The 19,520-nt window shown below is 37.7% G+C and overlaps 1 protein-coding gene and 1 pseudogene across 4 annotated transcripts in view; one reads left to right on the top strand and one right to left on the bottom strand.

The window, feature by feature from the left end:
- The window catches only part of LOC122240520, a 48,363-nt pseudogene extending 44,857 nt beyond the window's left edge, over positions 1-3,506 (bottom strand).
- Positions 3,507-16,223: 12,717 nt separating this feature from the next.
- Positions 16,224-19,520, top strand: part of ABCC9 (ATP binding cassette subfamily C member 9) — a 129,161-nt gene continuing 125,864 nt past the window's right edge. For 3 of the 4 annotated variants that reach the window (XM_042991911.1, XM_042991912.1, XM_015538305.2), the window contains exons 1-2: positions 16,939-17,065; positions 17,410-17,524. The gene's annotated coding sequence lies outside the window, so the exon portion shown is untranslated. Of the gene's footprint in view, positions 16,287-16,938; positions 17,066-17,409; positions 17,525-19,520 lie in introns of those variants that run through there. The other variant, XM_042991910.1, reaches the window with a different exon arrangement.

Here is a 19,520-nt window from a genome sequence, read left to right as displayed (position 1 = left end):
CTCTTTAGGGGGGCTCTTTTAAAAGACTGTTCCCAAAGTCCCCTTCAGAAATCCCCTTCTATGCTCTAACTCCTGACTCCTGTGGTCAAGGAACTATTAAGAGTTACATGATTGGTTTTGGCTAGCTAATTTTTCCAAGTGCTACAAGGTGTTCTTCCACATTTTGGTATCTGAAATCTGCTGGTCTTAGCCCAAAATTCTATTTTGAAAGCCAAGTACAAATAAAATTTTGAAAAACAGTAACACACATGCACAGCTTGCATAGATAAATGTGTGCCATGAGAGCTGATTCTCTACCAAAATCAGTGACTCTGACTTCAGAATTCATCCCTGATACTAAACAAATGGGCTCACCTGTTATTAGATCGTCACTCGAGATTTTTCCATGTCTACTTAAATATCAATGAACACAATAAAATTCAGCAAATATTCACTTATGGCTTTCTAGATGCCAAACCCAGAAAAAAATTAAAGAAACAAAGGTTTTTGAAATAATTTCAGATATGTAGGGGTAGAAAAATAAAAATCAAATTCAACAGTAATTTAAAAAATGGGACTTAACATAATAGCAACACATGAGTGTGGGGCTTTACAATAGGATGGGGGGGCACAAAATGTTGGGTGTCCCAGTTGGGTGGGGGCTGGCAGCACAGGCAGTGAAAGAATTCACCCAAAGAAGAACAAAAGAGTTGGAAGTTTATTGAATACACTGCAAGGGAGCAGCGGGACAGGACAGCAAAGGAGAAATGGCCAAAAGACGGTGGTGGGACCACAGTTATAAGGCAGAGTGAGGAAGTATGGGAACATATGGAGTTTTCCTTTTTTTGGTAATCCTAAGAACTGTACCTTGCTGTCATTGGTCAGTTAGGGCTTCTGGCTATTTTGAGGCTGTTTGCTTTCAGCTCAGAGGGCACCATGGGCCCTTTTGCCTTGCTCAAGTTTCCATTGTTGAAGCCCGTTGCCTAAAAGCAGCCTCCACAATGAGATGGTTTCTATACTTTCTATAACAAAATCTATTGACTGTTGCTTTCTTGGGCACACAGCTGGATTGTTTTTCCCAGCTTTATTTACAGATAATGCATGACTGTGTGCGTGGCTTCAATCAGTGGAATATGTGTCACTTCTGACACGAGACTTTTAGGAAGCATGTATGCCTTTTCCACACTCTTTTTTCCCATCACTAGCTGGATGTCTTGCTCCCACCTTCAGACATTCTGATTTAATTTATACAGGGTACAGCCTTGGCATCAGGATTTTTAAAAGCTCTCAGGTGATTCTAATCACCTTCTTCCAGCAAAGCTTGGGAATCTCTATCCCAAGGGATAGCACAGCAAGCAGTTGGAAGAAGCTGAGGTCTTGAGTCACCACATGGAGGAAAACTATCTGTTCATCAGGAACATAAGGTTTGAACTGTAATATAAATAAGGAATAAGGTTGTGGGGTCTCTTTGACAGAGCAGCTTAGCATTACCTTCGTTAACATACTCAATAATTTAGCAAAATGTGTAAAAGAAAAATCATAATGCTGAAGGTTGCAGTGATAGTAGTTTGCTCACAGGTATTGCTTTTGCAAAGATATATTATAAGTACATATGATATTAATATATAATACGAGAAATGAAGATATTTCTACCATGTAATCAGTAAGCTGATTTAGTATTATATGAAAAAATAATTCAACACGAGAAATGAGATGAGTATAAAAAACTTCTACATACGCTGAAGTAAAAAAAAAAAAAAAATGTTTGCCTGCTGCCAGGTGTCCTATTGATATTAGAATAAAATTTAAGCTCATTACCATGAGTTTCCAAGACCGGGCGTGTTTGTGTCATCTTACCTTGCTCTTCCTTGCACTTACCATCATCCTTCAGTGGGTGATCTTCTATTGGTGCCTCAATAGGCACACAGCCCCTTATACTTCAGGACCTTTGCACATGCTTTCTTGTCTTAAAGCATAATTATCTTTCCTGGGGCACCTGGGTGGCTCAGTCAGTTGAGCATCCAGACTTCAGCTCAGGTCATGATCTCATGGTTGGTGAGTTCAAGCCCCTCATCCAGGTCACAGCTGTCAGCTCAGAAACTGCTTAGGACCCTATGCTTCCTTCTCTCTCTGCCCCTCCCCTGCTCATTCTCTGTCTCTCAAAAATAAAAACATAAGGAGCACCTGGGTGACTCAGTCAGCTGAGCGTCTGACTTTGGCTCATGTCAAGATCCCATGGTTCGTGAGTTCAAGCCCCTCATTAGGCCCTCTGCTCTCAGTGCAGAGCTCACTTCAGATCTTTTGTCTCCCTCTCTCTTTGCCTCCCCCCTGCTCATGCTTCTCTCTCAAAAATAAACACTAAAAAATAAATAAATAATAAATAAATAAACCTTTAAAAAAACAAAAGAAAAAACATAATTATCTTCCCTAACTTTTCTTGCTTTTTACCTGGTATACTCTTTCTCACCCGCCAAGCTACAGCTTAAATTTAATTTACATAAGGAAACTTTCTGGTCTAAGTTTGGTCTGGCAATTATATGCTGTATACTTTTTCCTTGTAAGAACAACATTTTATTTTAAATAATGATTCTTATTTATTTAACAGTTTCCTTCCTTGCTAGACTTAAAGTCCTAGAAAAGCAGGAGGTATGTCTACTTTCTGTAGTGCTATTTTCTCCAACCACATATGAGACACATAGTAGATGGTAAGTATTTGTTGAAAGAATAAATTAATCCAAGTCGCAGTACTTTTCGTTACAAGAAATAATAGCTCATTGGAGCTGGTGGAAGCAAGATCAACCTGTTGGTTTTCAAGACATTGTTTTCACCAAGGACCAATGAATTGTACTTTCTCTGTCTTAACACGGATATCTTTTTTCCCAAATGAATCATTAAAAAAGGAAATGCACTCTTTAAAAGGCTCACATTTGCAGAATAAAAAAAAATGTTATTACGTGACTCAGCCAATGTAATCGTTAGGGCTTATCTAAGTTTATTAAATGCCCTCAGGATCCGTTTCCCATATTAGCCTCTGTGATCTGCTGTTCCAGGAACAACATCATGTTGTTGGGTTTTTTTTTTTGTTTTTGTTTTTTTTTTTTAATTTTGACTGTAACCTTATGTCCTTTTATAGCATTTCCTAAGGAAGTTTGTCTACATTCACATCCTCAGTAAGAGCCATTGAATATTCAGTATTAAATGCATGTGTATAAGTCTGTATTTCCAGATTTATAGGACACATAGTAATGGAGATATAGATCTTACTTATGCTTTTGTTTTGTATAAACATTGTGAGTATCCTTCATTCCTACAAACCATCTTTGGAGGAGCTGCTCTCTGGTTTCTATTGCTAGACTCACATAACAATAGAATGATTTGGAACAAAGTTCATTGCTTTAAAGACAATATACTTGACTCAAAATCCTATTGGGCTCACACCTACAAGTGTCCTCACTGATATCCCTCCAAGAACACAGCTCATTGCTCTTACCTTCTGCAGTTCTCTCCAGGTGAATCTCTGCTCTCATATTCAAAAGGCTTAAGGTACAAAAATACCCAGCTGTCTATGAAGGTTGCTATGAGCTAGTGAGCAAGGGCATGATTTAAGAGATGATAGAAGACTATTTGTTTGGCTAGAGTCCACCAGCCTTTTCTCATTTGTCCTCTGGGTAATCTATGTTTTGCACTTGAAGGGAGAAGAGAAGGAGTAGCAGCCACTGAGACCTCTGCCTTCTAGGTTACCTTGACTTAGGGACAAGTGTGCTGGCTGGAACTTGAGTCTGTGCCTCATGCGGGAAACACTGCAAATGCCACCATGGAGGGGGCACTATGACCGCAATTACCAAAAAACCCTCTGTAGCAATCAGTTTTATATCCTCAATGTGGCAAATGCTGTGCTAGATCCACAGTTGGGTGATACAGGAAATGAGTTGTTTGGGGAGAGTATTGAAGCAGGAAAGGATTCGGAGAGGGAAAAGCATAAAAGAGATCATTTGGGCAGTTGGATGAGCAAAAGCAAGGATATTGAGGTGGTTAGTACAGGAGGTGTATCAAAGCTGTAAGTAGTAGAGTTTGGTTGGTATAGAAGGGGTCACTGAGGATGAGAAGGGGTCACTGGGAGGACCTTAAATGACAGAGGAGTCATGAAAGATGTGTGAGTGTGGCGGCGAAGTGTTTGGAGATGAGTTTTAGGAAGATGAATGTGAGGAGGAGCCAAGATGGTGGAACAGCATGGAAGTTTTTTGTGTGTCTTGCATCCATGAAATACAGCCAGACCAACACTAAACCATCCTGCACACCTAGAAAACTGATCTGAGGATTAACACAACAATCTGCACAACCTGAACCACGGAATTCAGCAGTCTACTTCAGTGTATTCATTTTTTCAAATTTTCAAGCCATTTCCTTTTTTTTTTTCTTTTTTCCCCTTTTTTCTCTAATCTATCAAGCCACTTTCAACACCCAGACCAAAACACACCTAGGATCTAGCATAATTTATTCTATTTTGTGTGTGTATGTTTGTTTTTTATTTTTTAATTTTAATATTTTTTTAATTTTAATTTTTTTAATTTAAATTTTTTCTACTTCATTAATTCCTTTTCTCCCTTCAAAATGATGAAATGAAGGAATTCACCCCCAAAGAAAGAGCAGGAAGAAACGACAGCCAGGGACATAACCAACACAGATACAAGCAAGATGTCTGAACCAGAATTTAGAATCACGATAATAAGGAAGATGAATGTAATATGTATGTGTAAAATGGTTTAGGCAGAGAGAGATCAATTAAGAAGTTGATACAATAAATAATGAGACTCGAAGAGAGAAGGGAGGCAGAGAGAGAAAAGAGGTGGATGGAAGTCATTGCTAAGTGTAACATAAATGATTTAGTAGCTGTGAGGATGGAGGAGGAAGAGTAAAAGAAAGTGGGCAATGAATTCAAGATTACTCCAAGGCTTTAAATCTGATTACCAGTGCAATTAAATAAAGCATTGGGGGGTGTGGCTAGTTTAGGAGTGGGGAAAGAGACACAGAGAAAGAGGAGTATACTATATAATGATAATACAGTATACTAATATACTATAGATATTTACATTTTTATTATGACTACAAAGCTCTAAAAATATACCCTTTATTTCAGAAAAGAGAGCTTAGATTTTACCAAGGTCCTAAAGAGATGGAGAAATTTTTCCCGACCAACACTGATGTTCTGGGTTTTCCCTACTGACCTCCAAAATTATGTCTAACCCTTATTGCAATTGCTTGTTTACTTATCTTTATTCTGCAGTGTTCTCTAGTCTTCAGGGAGGCCTGGAAAATCCTTATTATATTCCCAGTATATTCCTTATTATATTCCCAAAGAATCTTGTAATTTCGCTATTTCCCACTACTTTGCTATCACCTAAGTTATGAGGATGGCTACTCAGCTTCCTACTTCACAGTTTGGACAAAGAAAGAGCTGACACAGAAAGAAGAGAGGCCCTAACCACCTGAGCAACAGAAAATTTAGGTTTGACTATTTAAATAGTGATTTCATTAGCCCATTGTTAACCGAATAAAGATATATAGTTAAATTCTAATCACTTTAGACCAAGAGCTGTATTTGGCACCATGATTCAGCATCATTACCTGTATGCAAAAATATTTCTGGAAGTTTTCCTGGTAAACAATCAGTTGTGAAGCCACTCTACCACGATGTTTCTCAAACTGGGATATAGGCATTGGTCCCTTGACACAACAGACTAATCATGGAGCATATTCCTAGTGTGTTGATTTTACTGGAAGATTTGAGAAGATATGCTTTTTTTTTTTTTTCACTGAGGTCAACTTGCATATATTATTTGGCCATTCAATAAATACTTATTGCATTCAGGCAGAATATCAGATTCTGGGAAGTATTGATTTAGAAAATGGATTTGGGGACATCTGGGTGTCTTAGTCAGTTAAGTGTCTGACTCCAGCTCAGGTCATGATCTCACAGTTTGTGGGTTCGAGCCCCATGTCAGGCTCTGTGCTGACAGCTTGGAGCCTGGAGCCTGCCTCAGATTCTGTCTCTCTCTTTCCCTCCTCCTCCTCCATTCATGCTCTGTCTCTTTCTATCTCAAAAATAAAACAAATGTTAAAAAAATTTTAGAAAATGGATTTGGTAGTGGTATTAGGTCCATCGGGTAAAGTGCAAAATTCGTATGTATTTTTAAGTTGAAGCATAAGACCACAAGAAATTTTGATCTTGAAGTAGATTCCTTCGGATTGAACCATCATGTCCATGAAGGTATTATTCACTCTTCTCAAGTGCTCAGGGTGACTCTTGGGAAGAGCTGGGGAGGTAAGCATGGAAAGCTGTAGAAGTGTGAGAGCAACGTGCCGTGAGGTGCTTCATGGGGCAGGCACAACAGTTTAACATTCCTGCTCTGTCTCTGAGTGGCCATATTTGCGAAAGTTCCACAATGTCTGGGAAGTAGATATTGTCTTCATTGAAACTAAATTCAGTTTCTGGCCCAAAGAAACTTCTTGTGGCCCCTGAACACTAGTGGTGCAAGAATGATTTTTCTCTTTGTTTTGAGTTTAAATAGAGAGTTGAAAAGGGCTGGAAATATCTTTTTACCTTTCTGCACGCTTACCCTGAATTGAATGCCTTGTTAAATATACAGAAGAATACTAATAGTTTTTAAATACGCTTTATTTGATTTTGGAAACTGCATGTAACGTATATGGTATAGATAGGCACATGCACACAAAATACACATCTGGAGGGGTGCCTGGGTGGCTCAGTCGGTTAAATGTCTGACTTCAGCCTAGGTCATGATCTTGCTGTTTCCGAGTTCGAGACCTGCATCTGGCTCTGTGCTGACAGCTCAGAGCCTGGAGCCTGTTTCAGATTCTGTGTCTCCCTCTCTCTCTCTGCTTCTCCCCCACTCATGCTCTGTCTCTCAAAAATAAACATTAAAAATTTTAAGAAAAAATAACAAAACAAAATGCACATCTGGAGTTTTACGTACACCTAGATGAATTCAGAAAAGTATTAAAATTAGACATACTTAAATATGCTCTGTAAGATTTAGTTAATCAGACATACTATATGGCACAATAAGAAATTACTTCTAGAATTCTGCCTGCTAAATTCTTAAAAAAAATTTAACATATTAAAGAGGTCAGTTTTAATAAAAATAACTAATTACAGAATTCACAAAGGGAAAGCAATTACATGACCTTTAATGTGATTTAATTTAATATAACATCTCTGAATGTCTGTTTAAAGGATTATATAGAAAATACATAGAAGTAGCATATCATATTAACAGGTTTCTTTTAAAATATTTTTTTGAGTCATGTAATTAATAGCCTTGAAATGTTTACAATACTAATCTGATGAGCTATTGTCAAAAATACTCCAAATGTAAATCATGTCATCAAAATTGTTATAATACTCAAATTAGCAAGGTCTAAATTTATTTATTTTTATTATTGTTAGAAGCAAAAAGTTTTATTATTTTCAGTTTGAGTAAATAGAAATAGTTTCCTTAAGCATTCCATTTAACTAATGACAAAAGTATGAATTACTAATTGTGGAGATAATTAGGTTTGCTAGCAATCCTGTCTTTACTAAATTTGAACAATGTTGGAGCCAGCCCAGTCCCTTTACTTTGACAAATAAAGTTGAAGTCTCTGTCCCATTTCTGAATCTACATTATTTTTAATCCTTGGTATCATTTACATAATTTTTGTTTATTTGTGTCATCAAGTCAATGTCAAAATTGCACCAAGATATAAGCAGAATATTTAGATTTGCTTGGCCAAATTAAAAAAAAAATCACTCATAAAGTTAATGTTACTGAGATTTACTACCAAGCCAATGAAAAGACAGTGTAATAGATATGCTCTAGAAAAGAATCTTAGCAGGAAAGTGGATGTTATTGCTTCCTGATGTGTCTCTGATTGTTTATAGACATGCACCTGAACTTTGGGGGTCACTGTGGCCTATCTAGAATGAGGAATCCTCCAGTTTGGAGGAGACTTAGACTTAAGGTTTACATGCAATGCAATTCTTTGTTGTCCCTCAGGGACATACTTTTGCATTCTATTCCTTTCTGCTTCACTTGGCCTAAAGTAGCACATAGAAAAATAAAGAGTAAAACAATTCACTTTTCATTCAACACATTTTCATTGATTGTTTGCTGGGTAATGCAATAGATATTGAAGCTACAGAGTTGAAAACAACATGGTCCAAGCTTCCAAAAATTTTAAAATCGCATTGGAAGAGAGACACATAAATAAGTATAATGCAAATGTAGCTCACTAAAAGATATAGACACCAGCAATTATAGAGCCTAAAGACTATAATTAACAAGCCATGTTCAATAGCTGGACAAAGAGGGGAAGAACTAAGCCAATGGTTCTTCTCACACACGTGCGTGCATACTTCAGGATTGTAGGTGATAATCTCCCATGCTTGGCTACTCGGTCTCAGGCCATGGTGTTTGGCAGAAATCAGTGATTTTTCAGAACATTAGAAAGTGCCCACAACTGGCACTAGTGTATGTTTTGTCACTTCAAAGCACCTATGGACAGTCCTCTGCTTTTTCATGCAAGAGTAAGGAATGTTTTCCTTCATTCTAGCTCAGACTGCCTGCAGATATAGACCCTTTCCTCTGCTGCCTTATTGCCAGTTACATTAAATATAGCATATGACAAGAATTTGTTAATACTGTACTGTAGTCAACATCCGTGTGGGTGTATACAATGACCCTCATGCAGAAAAAGATTCCATTGAAGCAATAGATAGCAGTTTTTCCACTAGTGATAGTGAAAGTCATCCTACACAATAACCCTCCTCTCTCTGGTCTCCCTCACATCAGCCCCGAAGGTTTTCAAAGGTAAGTGCAGGTTAATTTGTTTATTTTTTCTCATATTTTGTATTTTCTTTATTATTTTGTATTATGTTACAGTATTGTAATCATTTTTATATGAATATTTTTGGGTTGTGGAATGGATCCTTTGAGTTTCCATCATTTCTTATAGGGAAATTCGCTTTGAAATACAAGTGCTTTGGATTATAAGCATGTTTACAGAATGAATTATGCCAAACAAAGGTTTTACTGTATTAGCAAATTAAATCTAGGAATATATAAAAGGGAGATGATGACATAACCAGGAGGAATTTATCACTGGAATCCAAGGTTGGTTTAATACTAAAAAATCCATTCATTTTGGCATATTAACAGAATAACATAACATTTACAGAAAACATAACATTAGCAGAAAGAGCATACAATCAGCACAATAGATGCATAAAAAACATTTGACAAATTTCAACATCTATTTATGATAAACTCTTTCAACAAACTGAACAGCAGGAAATGTCCCTGATCTGACAAAAGGGATATACAGAAAACCTACAGATGACATCACACTTAATAGTGAAAAATTGAATCCTTTTTCAGATTAAGAACAAGCCAATTATACCCAGTCTCATTATTTCTATTTAACATCATACAGGAGATACTAGCTAGTGCAATAAGGTAAGAAAAAGGAAACAGGAGACTGACCGGAAAAAAGTAAAACTTTCTTTATTGGTAGATGACATGATCATGAATGTAGAATGTTTTTAAGGAATCTGCAAAAACACTAGAAGTCATAAGTGAATTCAGCAATATTCCAGGGTACAAAGTCACTTCCATATTCTAGTAGTGAACAATTAAAAAATGGTATTCAAAGAATGCCATTTATAGTAGCATTAAAATGATAAATTATTGTAGGGTAGATTCAATGAACTATGTGTGAGACATACACACTGAAAAGTTGAAAATACAGCTGAGAGATAAAAGAAGACCTGGATAGAAAGATGTATTGTGTTCATGGATTGGAAGACTCAATATTGTTAAGATGTACATTCTCCCCAAACTTATTTATAGATTCAACACAATTAAAATCAAATTCTTATCAGAATTTTGTAGGAATTCTCAAGCTAACTTTAACTTTTATATAGAAATGAAAATTGCATTGAAAAGTCCAAATAATCTTGAAAATGAAGAACAAACTTAGAGAACTAATCATACCTGATTTCAAGATGTACTATAAGGCTATAGTACAAAAACAGAGTGGTAAAGGTAAAAGGATACATATGGGTCAATGGAACAGAACAGAAAGTCTAGGAAGAAATGTATATTTGTTCAAGTGATTTTTGACAAAGGTGCCAACATGATTCAGTGGGAGAACAGAACTATTTTTTTTAACAATTTATGCATGAAAAAAATGAACTTCAACTTCCATCTCATACCATACACAAAAATAAACCCCAAATAGACCATAAACCCAACATAAAAGCTATGAATATATTTTATGTTTCTAGAGAAACATATTCATAACTTTAAAGTAGACAAAGATCTCTTAAAGAAGAAAGTCAAAGCAATAGTGAACAAACAAAAAGCAATAATTGGACTTGATCAAAATTAAAACATTTAAAAAACACCATTAAGAAAGTGAAAAAGCAATCCAAAAAATATTGACACGTATAGCTGACAAATGACATATCCAGAATATACAGATAGTCCCTGACTTAAAATGGTTCAACTTGTGATTTTGTAACTTTATGATGATACAAAAGGGATATGAATTCATTAGAAGCTTAACTTTGAATTTTAAAGTTTGATCTCCTGGGCTAGCAATATGCTATATGGTGCTTGGTTGTGATACTGGGCAGTGGGAATAAGCCGTAGGTCTCAGTCAGCCACACCCATGAGCAAAAACAAACAGTGTAGTTACAACCATTCTGTACCCATTCAACCATTCTGTTTTTCACTTTCAGTACAATGTTCAATAAATTACATGAGATATTCAACACTTCATTATAAAATATATTTTGTGTTAGATGATTTTGTTCATCTGTAGGCTAATGTAAGGGTTCTGATCATGTTTAAGGTAGGCTAGGTTAAGCTATGATGTTTGGTAAATTAGGTGTAATAAATGCACTTTTTTATTTATGATATTTTCAGTTTACAAAGGGCTTATCAGGCCATAACCCCATTGCAAGCTAAGGCAGATCTATAGATGAAAAGTTGCAATGCAATAAGAAAATAACCAAATTAAAAGTTTGAATAGACACTTCATAGAAGAATTGTATCAGTTTTCTATTGTGGGATAACATATTTCCACAAACCTAAGTGACTTATAACAATACCCATTTATTGTCTTATATTTCTATAGGGCAGAAGTCCAGGTGAGCTGAACTGGGAGCTTTGCTTAGGTTCTCCCAAACACAAAATAAAAGGTGTTGGCCTGACTGGGCTTTATTTGGAGGCTCTGAGGAAGAATTCACTTCTGAGTTCATTCGGGCAGTGGGCAGAATTTAGCTCCTCATGGTTGTAGAAATGAAATTCCCATTTTTTTGCTGGTTGTTGGCTTGGGGACTGTGCTCATTTTCTAGAGGCCACTCTCAGGTTCTTGCCTCATGGCTTCTTCACCTAAGCAAGGAGAACCTCCCTCAAATCAAATCCTTCTCATTTTTCAGATCTACCTGACTTTTTCTTCTACCACTAGCCTCAGAAAACTGCTTCTAAAGAGATCATGTGATTAAATTAGGCTTATCTGGATTATCTGCCTACTATAATCTAATTTTTAACCTATTGTAACCCTAATTACATCTGCAAAATCCCTTTTGCCAAGTAACATAATATAACGTAATGCAACGGGAGTGACACCAAGAGCAAAGGTCATGACAGCTATCTTAGAATTATGCCTATCACCTGGAGATATGTGAACGAACAGGTCCATGAAGATATTCTCCCAAAACCATTAGTCACAAGGGAGAGACAAATTAAAACCACAATCAGGAAACTATCCACATCAAATCAGGAACGTAATAAAATTAAGTATTGGCAAGTCTGTGGAAGAACTGAAGCTCTCATACTTTTCTGAAAGGAATGAAGGAACGTTTCAATTTCTTCAGAGAATATTTTGGCAATTTTTGTAAAATTATATGTGTAATTACCACATGACCCAGCAAGTCCACTGCTTGACATTTACCCGAGAGAAATGAAAACTATATTTATAAAACTTTCATTGAAGCTTTATACATCATTATCAAAAACTGGAAATAACCCAAATATAATATACAGGTGAATTAATAAATTGTTGTGTATTCATACAATGGAGTTGTCAGCAATAAGAAGGCATAAACTACTAATCCATGTAACAACATGGATGAATGTCAAAAAAATATAATACTTAACCAAAAAAGCCAGGCACACAAAAATATATACTGTATGACTACATTTACATGACACTTTTGAATAGGCAAAACTAATCTCTAGTGATAGTTTCAGATCAGTGGTTATTGTAGGTGGGTGATGGCGAGATTGCCTAGTCAGAAGCACAAGAGAACTTCCTGGGGAGATAACAAATATTCTATATCTTTTGGGTGGTCATTTTTATGCCCAAAAGATTTCAGATTTTTCATGTATAGTGGATTGTTTCCATTTTATGAAAATTATACTTAAAGTTGATTTTAAAATATAATGTACATATTTCTTTTTTTTTTTTTTTTTTTTTTTTTTTTTTTATAATGTACATATTTCTAATGAAAACAAACAGATTTGTCTTCTTTTATTATTTAACACCATTCTGGAATTTGGAGTTGATTAAAATTAGAGATAGAATATAAATAAACTATAAGTATTTGAAAGTGGTAAGTAAGTTGTCTTAGTTTGGGTTGCTGTAACAAATTACTGGAGTAGTAATTTGTTGACTGGACGGTTTAAACAACAAACATTTATCTGTCACAGTTCTGGAGGCTGGGAAGTCTGATACCAAAGTACCAACAAATTTGTTCCTTAGTGAGGGCCTTCATCCTGGTTTGCAGATATCTATCTTCTCACTCTGTCCTCACATAGGGGAGAGCAGAGAGAGCAAACGCTAGTCTCTTTCTCTTCTTATAAGAACACTAATCCCATCATGGGGCTCATGACCTCATCTAAATATAATTATCGAGGACTGACTTCCTAATATTATCCCATTGGAGGTTATTTTAACATGTGAAGTTTGGGGGGAACGCAAACATATACTCCATAATACAAGTGTAACACTATTTGCAGATAAAATATTTTCTGCAAAGTCAAGGTAACATGGTAAAACAACACTGAGATTATTGAGAAAGCTTAGCAAAATTGCTCAATATAAGGTAAATATATAATCAGAAAATATAAACAAATAATGCATTCTAATGGGAGTACAAAATGTGAAATAAAAATATGAAATTTGTATGATTGATCATTACAAGAAATGTACAAACCTATATAAATTTGATAGAAAGATAAAAAGAAGACTTAAGTAAATGGGAAACCATGTTTTCAAATAGAAAGAAGACTAAAAATATGGGTTTTTTTGTAAATTATTTCCTAAATTTAATAAAGTTCCAACAAAATGCCCAACAGAGAATAGCTGTTTCATTTCTCTCGGGTAAATGTCAACAGATAATTTTGAAAGGAGTGAAAAGTAGACTGGAACTCGCAGAGTTAAAATATACTTTAAAGCTATAATAATCAAATTCATCAGATCATCGTAATATAGTTTTAAAAAATATGAAAAAAATGATTCATTAAACAGAATAGGTGGCCCATAAACAGATCTTATTATAAAATAATGGTAAGTAAGTGACAAAGATCAAAGACGGTATTACACATCAGAGCAGAGGAAAAAGATTAAATGGTGATTGTGTAACAAATAAAATATTAACTTAAGTTCTCATCCCATAGCATATGCCAAAATAAATTCTAGAACAGAATTAAAACAAACAAACACCTTTAAGGGGCACCTGAGTGGCTTAGTTGGTTAAGCATCCGACTTCAGCTCAGGTTATGATCTTGTGGTCCGTGGGTTCAAGCCCTGTGTCGGGCTCTGTGCTGATAGCTCAGAGCCTGGATCCTGCTTCAGGTTCTGTCTCCCTCTCTCTCAGCCCCTCCCTCGCTCGCACTCTCTCTCTCTCTCCAAAAATAAATAAACATTAAAAAGTTGAAAAAAAACCCTTTTAAACAGATATAAATAAAAAGTTAGTATTTATTAACTAAAGCATTGGAATACAATGCAATAGTAAAGGCACCAAATTTGCTTAAGTAAACTTTCCCTTAGAAAAAAAAAAGCATCATGAATGCAGAGACCCTGGAGGTCTGACTCATCACTAACCTCTGTGACCTCCAGGAGATCTAGCCAGTGTATGTGCTAATAAATCTTTATAGAATGTATAAAAACAACTGTTTTTATTTTTTGTAAAGGCAGCACCACAATCGTTTTCTTAAACAACAAATTGGGAAACATATTTGTCATGTAGATGTGAAGATTAATATACTCTTGTAAAAAGTTCATGCAAATAATAAAAAACTTCGTTAAGACCCATTAGATGGACAAGTATACGAACAAGCTATTCAACAACAGAGGGAATACAACAAAGATTAACGAAGATTTGAAAAAAAGTTAATATTAATAACAAAGAATTGCATGTTATCTGTCAAATTACAGGATTTTTTTTTAGTTTATTTATTTTGAGAGAGAAAGAGAGAGCGAGCATTAAGGAAGAGGCAGAGAGAGAGGGAGAGACAGAATCCCAAGCAGGCTCCGTGCTGTCATCTCAGAGCCTAGTACTGGGCTTGATCCCACCAACCTTGAGATCATGACTTGAGCAGAGATCAAGAGTTAGACTCTCAATTGACTGAGCCCACCAGGCACCCCAAATTACAGGCTTTTTAAAAATAAGAATATTCAATGTTGGTTTCGGCATAAGTGTAATAGGTCATTTCATACAGTTTGGGGGTAGTTAACACAAACTTTTTAGAAAGGTAATTTCACATTCTATATCACAGCCCTAAAAATACTACTTTTGACCCTGCACTTACTTTTCCAAAAATGTACCTTAAAGAAATTATCTGTTGCAAAGAAAGAAGAAACTTTATTTTAAAAGCTCATCAAAAGATTAAATATGGTAGTGGAAAATCGGCAAATGTATGTCCAATAATCCAGGAATATGGATTTTAAATTATGGTATAGCCAGACAAGGCATTATGCAGGCATTTAAATGATTTCTATAAAGATTTTAAAATTCTATCAGAAAATAATTGTTTAAAAGGTACTGTGAGGAGACAAATTATTTTGTGATTGGAACAACATAAAATATGATAGAAAAAATAATAACGTTGGCATACATAGTAGCTTTTACTGAAAGGGCAGACACTCTCAACACTTTAAAGGGATTATCTCATGTACCCATTTACCCTTCAAGACTATGAAGCCATATATATTTTTTCAGTTTTCCCCATTGAACCGGTGAGGAAACTGATACAAGGAAAGATTAAGTATTTTGCCCAAAGTGTTTGACCTGAGTCAGGTAGCAGGGTTTGATAGCAGTTCGCCCTCAGGTCCCTGCTTTAACTCACCATTAAAATGTAACAAAATGTTATCAGTTTTATAGGTTTGGGGGCTCCTTGGGCTCCCTTATACTCTTCCATAATTTCCAGTTTCTACAATAAGCATGACTTTTAATCTTTAAAAATCGTCTTAATAATAGTGATATATCGATATCGATATCGATATCGATATAGATATAAAGTCTCAGAGTCAACCTGATTATCTGTAGTGACACTCAGAGTCTAAATCTGGGGATTATTTGCACCTACTATTTCCAGGTGTCCCTCCCCAGCCGCCTGCGGAGCTCTAGGCCCCCCTTCCGGCTAGTTCACCGGGTCTCCCCGGGATCCACCCACAGTATCCGGATCCCCATTCTTGAAGCACGGTTTCTCTGTGCGCTTGCGCCGTGGCAGACCGCTCCGGGGTGCAGTTGGCAAACTTCCAGGGGCTGTAGGACCACGGTCTTCGGGACCCTTCCAGATGTCGCCCCGCAAGGCCCCGCAGACCTCTAGCGGCCGCGAGTACAAGCTTCAGTCGCTGGCGGAGGCCCGGCTCTCACGAGGGAACGCAGCGACCTTCCCGAGAGTGAGGCGCCCGCGGGAAATCCCCGGGGCTCGCAGGGCGGAGGTCAGTCTCTGTCCGCCAAGCGTGGAGGTGGGGTGGCCTCCCGGGCTAGGGCGCAGGTCCGAGGACCCGCTCCGGGTGCCCGCGCTCCTGGAGCGGTGCCCCTGGGCACCGAGCCTGGGGGGCACCAGCCCGCCTGCATACCATCCTGTGTCATATTAGGACAATGGTTGAGAACAATGATGACTTCAAGCTGATCGAGGGCTGGCCCCGCAGAAAATCGCGTGTTAATTAAAGAGGGTTGCCCGGGGACAAAATTTACAGCTTGCGCCCTGGGGGCAGTTATTTACTGTGGGGTGAGTGTATTTTAAACACGTTCTCTCCTTGAGAATTAATTCTCTCGCACGCAGGGAGCAAGAGTGGGGGAACTGTTTGTGCAGATGTGGAAGCCGAAGTCCTACTTTCGGGGAGCTAGGGTGACGGTCGCCCTTCGGAAAAGCGCCGCGGCCGGTCCGGAGGAGGAACCAAGTTTTCCCGGTCGCTGGGGCAAATATTAGATTTGAGCCCGCCTGGCTGCTGTGAGACCCTTGCACGCGCCCACACAGCCTGGCAGCGGGGTCTTCTGCCTTGAATGAGCCCCTCGTTTCCCAGGTCCGCCTGGGGGGAAAAAGGTGAACTCCCCAGATCCCGCTTCCTTTTGTGGTTAATAAAAGGCGTATAAAACCTGGAGGGAAATTACAAGTGCAAGTTGAGTACCTTGCATGTTTTGACGTTTGAAAACCTGACTCCAGAGAATCATTGACTCATACATTGCGAGTTTCCGTGCTTAATGAAGTTTGGGGCACCCATATTACTTGTGTTTGTGAGATCGCCGCATCGCGCACCCCAAGTTTGTCGCTCCGGTACGGAAAGCAGGGCCGAGCGGGGGTGGGGAGGGTCTCCAGTCCCAGGCGCGGCTGCACTCGGGGCTTCTGCCCAGTTTCCTGCCTCGGAGTTGTCGTGTCCGCCCCAGCTCAGAGCAGTTTGTGCAATTTAGAAACCCGATAGGAGGCAGCAGCTGATCTCCCACCACCCTAAAAATAATCCGCTCCGTCGCCCTGCGTGCTTCGCCTAGGGGAGGAAAACTGCCTTCGGAGTAAGTGCGTCTGTATTTTTTACATAAACATGATTTAAAAAATTTAAGAGTAACTGTAAACTGTCGATTTTGGCAATCAAAAGGCGCCCGCGCGCTCACATGGCGCTCTGACTTCAGGGTAGCTATTTCTAGGATTAAGGCACCCGGCCCCAGCCGGGGAAGAGAGGGCGTGGGGATCAGGTTTCCAGCTTTACTTACAAAACTTTGCCGACTCCTACTTAAAACCAGCCAGGAATAGTGCAGAGAGTTATTACTAATTTTTTTTTTTCCTCTGAGACATTCTCCTGTATTGTTCATGAAGTTGCTTTCTATCTGCTTAATTTTTGTTACTCTTTACTTTTTAGGAGTTCTGCGTCTGGGTTTGAAATTTACACTTAAAACAGTGTAGGAAGCCGGTGTTTTGAAGGTAGTGCAAGTGCACGAGTAGGGGTTTGAAGCAGCATCAAGCGACCGCCCAAGGTATTTACTTTTAACTTTTTGTTAAGTTTGGAATTAAAAAAAAAATATATATATATATATATCCCACTGGCATGTGTGAATCTTATCTTCTGAGTACCATTTCCTTTAGTGTGCGATAGAACTCCAACGGGTGCATTGAGATCAGGCACTAAATCAGGAATCAGTGGTCATTTTTGCTAGTGATTTTCCTACTTGGATCTGTCATTTGTAGATAGATAGATAGACATCTTTTAGTCATATTTTGTGAACCACTGACTGAATGAGAAATTTCAGAGGTTATTAGATTACATGCCCTACATTCTTTATAATGCCATGTTTCTCTCTCATAGTGTATAGTTAATCTCTGAATAACTAAAGAACGAGTTATGTTGTATATAAGAATTAAGTTTTTATATTGCTTTTAGCATGTTTTCTTCAGGTGTTTCCAGCATGTTTAAGTTCCCTGTGGCTGTTGCTCCGTTAAAACTGACACTTTCTTCTGGGTTAACAGGAAAGAGTGTTAGTTTTTACTTACTTTACTTTATAGTCATCAACTACATCCCAATTTTATAACTCCTGAGGGTGTGGAACTTCATATAATGCATTTCAAAGAATACTGAGGGTAGGATTCTTGTGATGAAATCATAAGTTTGGTCCTCAAGGAGTATTTTCTTTCTGTGTTTTCTGTTTTGCAGACCATCCCTGTAATCAGAGTTTCACTTTTGACATTTGTCTTTAAGATTCATTCAGTCAAGTTCTTCGACCCTGTCTGCTGTCATAAACACTTGAACATCTTTCAGTAGACGTGTGCTCGTGGGGCGAAAAGTGTCATGTCTTCCCATCTGGCCTCTTTTTCCTCTCCCTCCTCCTGGATGCTTGGGCCTCTGTCCGTGCTTAGTTGAACTAGACAGCTCCAGAAGGGGCAGGACTCAGGGGGGTCACGTGACAGAGTTTAGCCAGCAAGAGCAGCAGCACGTTACACTGTTCCCAAAGCGTCCCTGACTTAATCAGGGTTCTGGGAGGGAAAACCCTGAATGACAATCAGAGATTTAAACATTAATTAAAAGTCCTGATTGAATAAAATGCCTTTGGTAAGCACAGTAATTATCAACATATCTATAAGTTTACTCCTTTCCTCTTTTTGCCCATGTTGGGTTGTAATAATATGGGCTGACTGTTAGGATGTGCCACATGTGCACTGCATGTCGGAGAAAGAAGCTAAAGGTCAAAGGGAAATGGATGGAGGAGGAAAAGACAGAAACAAAAACAAAAGGAGAGATGTGGTGAGAGGTAGAGAACAGGTTGGGAGCCCCAGGGAATGTGAGGTTAGAGATTATGGTAGAAGGAAGAAATCATTCTAAAGCTTTCACTTTATTAATCTGAAGTGTATGCTTTAGTATGATCATATCATTGTATAGCTCCCTGTCTGGTAGATCATAACCTTTACATTATACCAAGAACTATTGGGATTAGTGTAGTCTGATTTATACAGTCTAAGACCACAGGTACTGTTTCTGTCATATGCACTCTTGGTTTCCCAGTGCCTAGCACATGTTTAGCATCAGTAAGTATTTTTATAGTTAAGTAATGGCCCAGAATTTCAGACATCAGGTACACGACTGGAAACGTTCTTTGACTTTTTCAACTTGCAGTAGTGCTCTGATACTTTCATTCCACCGTTACACATTTATCCAGAGGTTACTTGATTGGTAGGTTTGAGGATTGATTAAACATAGCAGGCAGACTTACTATAGCCAATGAAATATATGTTTTGCAAATTCAAATTATACTTTAGTGTCTGGTGCAATGACCAATTGGAATAGCATAATTTTGAATAAAATTATAAAATTAGCAATAGTAAAAATTATTTCCCGTTCATTCTAGGAAACAGTTTATACATGTCTTTCAGTAAGAGTGAGATCAAGTTTCTTTTTATCATTTCTACTTAATAAAAGAAATAGTCTTAGAAGTTCCATTAGTAGCTATTATTTTTTAGGTGTTTGTTTTTTCTAGGTTT

The sequence above is a fragment of the Panthera tigris genome, chromosome B4 (genome assembly GCF_018350195.1).
Source record: "Panthera tigris isolate Pti1 chromosome B4, P.tigris_Pti1_mat1.1, whole genome shotgun sequence".
NCBI classification, from domain to species: Eukaryota; Metazoa; Chordata; class Mammalia; order Carnivora; family Felidae; genus Panthera; species Panthera tigris.
Note: the sequence above shows the minus strand (reverse complement) of the source record. Positions and strands in the feature narration are given on the sequence as shown.